Source organism: Pristiophorus japonicus, chromosome 2, assembly GCF_044704955.1.
Source record: "Pristiophorus japonicus isolate sPriJap1 chromosome 2, sPriJap1.hap1, whole genome shotgun sequence".
NCBI classification, from domain to species: domain Eukaryota; kingdom Metazoa; phylum Chordata; class Chondrichthyes; family Pristiophoridae; genus Pristiophorus; species Pristiophorus japonicus.
Window position 1 is genome coordinate 52,740,102 of NC_091978.1, and position 8,741 is coordinate 52,748,842.

The window sequence follows — 8,741 nt, forward strand, 5'->3', positions numbered from 1 at the left end:
GAACATAAGAAATAGGAGCAGGAGTAGGCCATACGGCCCCTCAAGCCTGCTCTGCTATTTAATAAGGTCATGGCTGATCTGATCATGGACTCAGCTCCACTTCCCCGCCCGCTCCCCATAACCACTTATCGTTTAAGAAACTGTCTATTTCTGTCTTAAATTTATTCAATGTCCCAGCTTCCACAGCTCTCTGAGGCAGCAAATTCCACAGATTAGCAACCTTCTGAGAGAAGAAATTTCTTCTCATCTCTGTTTTAAATGGGCGGCCCCTTAATCTAAGATCATGCCCTCTAGTTCTAGTCTCCCCCACCAGTGGAAACATCCTCTCTGCATCCACCTTGTCAAGCCCCCTCATAATTTTATATGTTTCGATAAGATCACCTCTCATTCTTCTGAATTCCAATGAGTAGAGGCCCAGCCTACTCAACGTTTCCTCATAAGTCAACCCCCTCATCCCCAGAATCAACCTAGTGAACCTTCTCTGAACTGCCTCCAAAGCAAGTATATCTTTTCGTAAATATGGAAACCAAAACTGCATGCAGTATTCCAGGTGTGGCCTCACCAATGCCTGATATAGCTGTAGCAAGACATCCCTGCTTTTATACTCCATCCCCTTTGCAATAAAGGCCAAGATACCATTGGCCTTCCTGATCACTTGCTGTACCTGCATACTATCCTTTTGTGTTTCATGCACAAGTACACCCTGGTCCCGCTGTACTGCGGCACTTTGCAATCTTTCTCCATTTAAATAATAACTCACTCTTTGATTTTTTCTGCCAAAGTGCATGACCTCACACTTTCCAACATTATGTTCCATCTGCCCACTCACTTAGCCTGTCTATGTCCTTTTGCAGATTTTTTGTGTCCTCCTCACACATTGCTTTTCCTCCTATCTTTGTATCGTCAGCAAACTTGGCTCAGTGGTGGCTAGTGGGAGCCTGCTGAGTGCATCGGCGCAGTTTTCGGCGCCCGGTCTGTGCCGAATTGTGTAGTCATAGGCGGCTAACGTGAGTGCCCACCTCTGTATGCGGGCCGATGCGTTTGCATTTATGGCCTTGCATTTATGGCCAAAAGGGACGTTAGGGGTTTGTGATCTGTCTCCAGCTCAAATTTCCTGCCAAACAGGTACTGGTGCATTTTCTTTACCGCATATACACATGCGAGCGCCTCCTTTTCTACCATCCCGTAGCCCCTTTCAGCCTGGGACAGACTTCTGGAGGCATAAGCTACCGGCTGTAACTGACCCTTGGCATTGACATGCTTCAACACACACCCGACACCATAGGACGACGCATCCCACGTTAACACAAGTTTCTTACATGGGTCATATAGCGTTAACAGATTGTTGGAACATAACAAATTTTGTGCTCTATTAAAAGTCCTTTCCTGGCTGTCCCCCCAGACCCATTCGTGACCTTTACGTAGGAGCACGTGTAGCGGCTCTAGCAGCGTGCTCAATTTGGTAAGAAAGTTACCAAAATAGTTCAGGAGTCCCAGGAACGAATGCAGCTCCATCGTGTTACGGGGTCTGGGTGCTCTCTGGATCGCTTCCGTCTTGGACGCAGTAGGGCTGATCCAGTCTGCTGCTACCCTCATCCCCAGGAATTCTACCTCTGGAGCTAGGAAGACACACTTTTTCAGTCGCAGCCCTACCCGGTCCAGTCTGCGTAGCACCTCCTCCAGGTTGTGGAGGTGTTCTTCAGTATCGTAACCCGTGATGAGGATGTCGTCCTGAAAAACCACCGTCTCTGGAATCGACTTGAGGAGGCTTTCCATATTTCGTTGGAAGATCGCAGCGGCCGAGCGAATCCCAAACGGACATCTGTTGAACTCAAACAACCCCTTGTGTGTCGTGATGATGGTCAGCTTCTTCGACTCACTCGTCAGCTCCTGGGTCATGTAAGCTGAGGTCAGGTCCAATTTTGAAAAAAATTTGCCACCGGATAGCATCGCAAAGAGGTCCTCCGCTCTTGGTAGCGGGTACTGGTCTTGGAGTGGCACCCGATTGATGGTGGCCTTGTAATCACCACATATCCTGACCGACCCATCCGCCTTGAACACCGGCACAATCGGGCTCGCCCAGTCACTGAATTCGACTGGCGAGATGATGCTTTCCCTCAGCAGGCGGTCCAATTCGCCTTCTATCTTTTCCCGCATCACGTACGGCACCGCTCTGGCCTTGTGGTGTACTGGCCTGGCGTCTGGGTTTATGTGAATCACTACCTTGGCCCCCATGAAAGTGCCAATGCCGGGTTGAAATAATGAGTCAAATTTGTCCAGGATCTGTGAGCATGATACTCGCTCCACAGAGGAAATTGCATTGACATTGCCCCATTTCCAGTTCATGACAGCAAGCCAACTCCTCCCCAGTAGTGCAGGACCGTCCCCCGGGACAACCCAGAGTGGCAACCTGTTCTCCGAATCTTTGTGGGTCACGACTCCCGTGGCGCTGCCTAGCACCGGAATGATCTCCTTTGTGTATGTCCGTAGCTGTGCGTCAATCGGCAATAATTTTGGTCTCCTGGCCTTGGACGCCCACAACTTTTCGAACTGTTTGATACCCATCAGGGACTGGCTGGCCCCATTGATACTGGGATGCCATTGAGGAGCACTTTTATCATTATCGGTGGCGTCCTGGTGTATGAACTGTATACGTGCTCCACATGAACTCGCTGAACTTCAGCTTCCAGCGATTTCCCCCAGCATTCATTTCTCCAATTTCTGCAGGTATTTTGCTCATCTCTGCAAACTCCGGCTGAGTGTGTGCCTCCACGCCTCCAACATGAGCTGCTGTTGGAAACAAAAAGTCCCTTGCCAGTCGATTGTCCCTGACTGCCCCTGTGATTGTCCTTGAGTGCACCATTAACAGGTGTTGATAGCCCCATTACTGGCCGCATTGTTCCTTGCAATGGCGTGAATCGTCGTTCAGCTTGCCATTGTCTCTGTCGACCTCTCCCTCTGGGTTCGACTATATGCTGGGGCATGCCCGATTGCCCTTGTCTGCCTAGAGAACTGTGCGCTGCTTTAACAATGTTGAATCTCTGTCCCAACCATTCCTTAACACAGTATCTCTCGTCTGTTCTGCTAGTGGCCATGCTCGCGTGGTTTAAATCCCAGTTTCTCGTCGCCATTGATACATCCTTACTATACAGTATAAATGCACACGAGGTCCATGCTTGAGAGAAGGTCAGTCTGTGACTTGTCCTTTATTCCTTAGCACACAAGTGATGGGAGTGGGTGGAGCTTCCCCTTTTATCTCTGAAGGTCCAGGTTAGGAGTGTCTCCCACAAGTTCACCACCTAGTGGTCATTGTTCTCACAGTGTACAACTTAGGTCAGATTATACATGGGTTACAATGCTGGTTGAATACATGACACTAGCTATGCCTGACTTTTTGTGGTATATGTGGAACATTCTTTGCTCCAGTCCTACTCGGGTCCCATTCCTCACCTAAAGTGTGGTGCTCAGAATTGGAGACAGTTACTCCAGTTGGGTCCGAACCAGTGTTTTATACAGGTTTATCGTAATTTCCACACTTTCTTACTCTATACCTCTCTATTTATGAAGCTCAGGATCCCATAAGCCTTTTTAACTGCTTTTTCCACCTGCCCTGCCACCTTCAATGATTTATGCACAAATACCCCCAGGTCTTTCCGTTCGTGCACCCCCTTCAGGTTGCACCATTTAGTTTATATATCCTCTCGTTCTTTCTACCAAAATATATTACTTCACACTTTTCTGTGTTAAATGTCATCTGCCACGTGTCCACCCATTCCACCAGACTGTCAACGTGTCCTCTTGAAGTCTATCACTATCCTCTTCACTGTACTTCCAAGTTTTGTGTCATCTGCAGATTTTGAAATTGTGCCCTGTACACCCACGTCGAAGTCATTAATATATATCAAGAAAAACAGTGGTCCAAGAACTGACCTCTGGGGAACACCACTGTATACCATCCTCCAGTCCGAAAAACAACTGTTCACCACTACTCTCTGTTTCCAGTCACTTAGTTAATTTTGTATAAAGGCTGCTTTGTCCCTTTTTATTCCATGGTTTTCTATTTGCTGGCAAGCCTATTATGTGATACTTTGTCGAACGCCTTTTCGAAATCCATGTACACTATGTCAACTGCATTATCAACCCTCTCTGTTACCTCATCAAAAAACTCGATCAAGTTGGCTAAACATGATTTGCCTTTCACAAATCCGTACTGGCTTTCCTCAATTAATCCACCCCTATCCAAGTGACTGTTAATCTTTTCCCTGATTACTGTTTCTAAAAGCTTTCCCACTACCGAGGTTAAACTGACTGGCCTGCAGTTGCCGGGTTTATCTTTGCACCCTTTTTTGAACAATGGTATAACATTTACAAATCTGTCCTCTGGCACCATCCCATATCTATGGAGGATTGGAATATTATGGCCAGTACCTCTGTGATTTCTACCCTCAATTCCCTCTGCATTCGAGGATGCATCCCATCCACTCCTGGTGATTTATCTACTTTAAGTACAGCCAGTCTTTCTAATACCTCTTCTTCATCAATTTTTATCCTATCAAATGTTTCCACAACCTCCTCCTTCTCTATGTCTACGGCAGCATCCACGAAGCATAGATCTCCTTTTTGATCCCGAATCGGCCCCACCCCTCCTCTTATAGATAAAAATTGGGATGAGGTCCTACAAGCTGAATTTAGGGAGCTAGGAGTTAAATTAAAAAGTAGAACCTCAAAGGTAGTAATCTCAGGATTGTTACCAGTGCCACGTGCTAGTCAGAGTAGGAATTGCAGAGTAGCTAAGATGAATACGTGGCTTGAGGAATGGTGCAAGAGGGAGGGATTCAAATTCCTGGGACATTGGAGCCGGTTCTGGGGGAGGTGGGACCACTACAAACCAGAGGGTCTGCACCTGGGCAGGCCTGAAACAAATGTCCTAGGGGGAGTGTTTGCTAGTGCTGTTGGGGAGGGGTTAAACTAATATGGCAGGGGAACGGGAACCTATGCAGGAGACAGGGAAGTAGAATGGGGCAGAAGCAAAAGATAGAAAGAAGAAAAGTAAAAGTGGAGGGCAGAGAAACCCAAGGTAAAAATCAAAAAGGACCACATTACTGCAACATTCTAAAGGGGAAAAGTGTGTTAAAAAGACAAGCCTGAAAGCTCTGTGCCTCAATGCGAGGAGTATTCGTAATAAAGTGGATGAATTAACTGTGCAGGCAGCTATTAACGAATATGATATAATTGGCATTATGGAGACATGGCTCCAGCGTAACCAAGGCTGGGAACTCAACATCCAGGGGTATTCAACATTCAGGAAGGATAGACAGAAAAGAAAAGGAGGTGGGGTAGTGTTGCTGGTTAAAGAGGAAATTAATGCAATAGTAAGGAAAGACATTAGCTTGGATGATGTGGAATTTGTATGGGTAGAGCTGCGGAATACCAAAGGGCAGAAAACGCGAGTGGGAATTGTGTACAGACCACCAAACAGTAGTAGTGAGGTTGGGGACAGCATCAAACAAGAAATTAGGCTCGCATGCAATAAGGGTACAGCAGTTATCATGGGCGACTTTAATCTACATATAGATTGGGCTAACCAAACTGGTAGCAATACGGCGGAGGAGGATTTCCTAGAGTGTATTAAGGATGGTTTTCTAGACCAATATATCGAGGAACCAACTAGAGGGCTAACCATCCTAGACTAGGTGATGTGTAATGAGAAAGGACTAATTAGCAATCTTGTTGTGCGAGGCCCCTTGGGAAAGTGTGAGCATAATATGGTAGAATTCTTCATTAGGATGGAGAGTGACACAATTAATTCAGAGACTAGGGTCCTGAACTTAGGGAAAGGTGACTGCGATGGTATGAGATGTAAACTGGCTGGACTAGACTGGCGAATGATACTTAAAGGGTTGACGGTGGATAGGCAATGGCAAACATTTAAAGATCACATGGATGAATTTCAACAATTGTACATCCCGGTCTGGAATAAAAATAAAATGGGGAAGGTGGCTCAACTGTGGCTAACAAGGGAAATTAAGGATAGTGTTAAATCCAAGGAAGAGGCATATAAATTGGCCAGAAAAAGCAGCAAACCTGAGGACTGGGAGAAATTTAGAATTCAGCAGAGGAGGACAAAGGTTTTAATTAAGAGGGGGAAAATAAAGTACAAAAGTAAGCTTGCCGGAAACATAAAAACTGACTGCAAAAGCTTCTATAGATATGTGAAGAGAAAAAGATTAGTGAAGACAAACTTAGGTCCCTTGCAGTCAGAATCAGGTGAATTTATAATGGGGAACAAAGAAATGGCAGACCAATTGAACAAATACTTTGGTTCTGTCTTCATGAAGGAAGACACAAATAATCTTCTGGAAATACTAGGAGACAGAGGATCTAGCGAGAAGGAGGAACTGAAGGAAATCCTTATTAGTCAGGAAATTATGTTAGGGAAATTGATGGGATTGAAGGCCGATAAATCTCCCAGGGCCCGATAGTCTGCATCCCAGAGTACTGAAGGAAGTGGCCCTAGAAATAATGGATGCATTGGTGATCATTTTCCAGCAGTCTATTGAATCTGGATCAGTTCCTATGGACTGGAGGGTAGCTAATGTAACACCACTTTTTAACAAAGGAGGGAGATAGAAAACAGGGAATTATAGACTGGTTAGCCTGACATCAGTGATGGGGAAAATGTTGGAATCAATTATTAAAGGTATAATAGCAGCGCATTTGGAAAGCAGTGACAGGATCGGTCCAAGTCAGCATGGATTTATGAAAGGGAAATCATGCTTGACAAATTTTCGAGAATATTTTGAGGATGTAACTAGTAGAGTGGACGGGGAGAACCAGTGGATGTGGTCTATTTGGACTTTCAAAAGGCTTTTGACAAGGTCCCACACAGGAGATTGGTGTGCAAAATTAAAGCACATAGTATTGGGGGTAATGTATTTAAGGGGGTAATGTATTGAAGTGGATAGAGAACTGGTTGGCAGACAGGAAGCAGAGAGTCGGGATAAATGGGTCCTTTTCAGAATGGCAGGCAGTGACTCGCAGGGTGCCGCAGGGCTCAGTGCTGGGACCCTAGCTATTTACAATATACATCAATGATTTAGATGAAGGAATTGAGTGTATTATCTCCAAGTTTGCAGATGACAGTAAGCTGGGTGGCGGTGTGAAACATAGAAACATAGAAACATAGAAAATAGGTGCAGGAGTAGGCCATTCGGCCCTTCTAGCCTGCACCGCCATTCAATGAGTTCATGGCTGAACATTCAACTTCAGTACCCCATTCCTGCTTTCTCGCCATACCCCTTGATCCCCCTAGCAGTAAGGACCTCATCTAACTCCTTTTTGAATATATTTAGTGAATTGGCCTCAACAACTTTCTGTGGTAGAGAATTCCACAGGTTCACCACTCTCTGGGTGAAGAAGTTCCTCCGCATCTCGGTCCTAAATGGCTTACCCCTTATCCTTAGACTGTGACCCCTGGTTCTGGACTTCCCCAACATTGGGAGCTCAGAGGAGGATGCTAAGAGGCTGCAGGGTGACTTGGACAGGTTAGGTGAGTGGGCAAATGCATGGCAGATAATATAATGTGGATAAATGTGAGGTTATCCACTTTGGTGGCAAAAACACGAAGAGCAAGTTATTATTTAAATGGAGAAAAATTGCGAAGTGCTGCAGTACAGTTGAGCTGATGGTTCCCTTAATTTGACCTTTCATGGTATTACATGTAATGTACAGCACAGACACAGGCCACTCAGCCCAACTAGTCCACACGAGCCCCCTCCCACCCTACTTCATAGAACCTGATCAACATATCCTTCTATTCCTTTTACAATCTTGTGTCTTCCCCTTAAATACATCTATGCTAGTCACCTCAACTACTTTTTGTGACAGCGAGTTCCACATCCTCGCCTCCTTCTGGGCAAAGAAGTTTCTCCTGAATTCCCGACTGAATTTATTGTGACAATTTTATATTTATGGCCTGATAAATATGAGCTTCTGTTAAGCTGACCAGTATGTTGTTATACTTTGTCTTTTTCTGATGAAGAAACCATTACTGAGCCCCTGTACCCATAATATGGGATGAAGTGCCAGACAAGTAAAGGCACAATGTCTGGGTGTGAATCTAATAATAACCTCAGACTGTATACATGTGATACCCAGACGGGCTTGTGGTTATAGTCTGGTCACAGATGGACTAAATTCCCTGAATTAGCAGGAGTTCAGGAAGCGCTCAACAGACGGGTCCAAACAATCCCAGTTTTTGAGCGGTAATCAAGCTTGTGTATATGAACAGGCCACTTAATCCACTTTCCTGACCCCAACTGTCTCCTTTTCACCATGGACGTCCAATCTCTCTACACTTCCATCCCCCACCAGGATGGCCTGAGGGTGCTCTGCTTCTTCCTCGAGCAGAGGCCCAACCAGTCCCCATCCACCATCGCCCTCCTCTGCCTGGCTGAACTTGTTCTCACATTGAACAACTTCTCCTTTAACTCCACTCACTTCCTCCAAATTAAAGATGTTGCTATGGGAACCCGCATGGGTCCTAGTTATGCCTGCCTTTTGTGGGATATGTGGAACATTCTTTGTTCCAGTCCTTCTCGGGTCCCCTCCCTCACCTCTTTTTCCAGCACATTGATGACTGTATTGGTGCCGTTTCCTGCTCTTGCCCTGAACTAGAAAATTTCATTCACTTTACATCCAATTTCTACTCTTCCCTCAACTTCACATGGTCCATCTCCGAC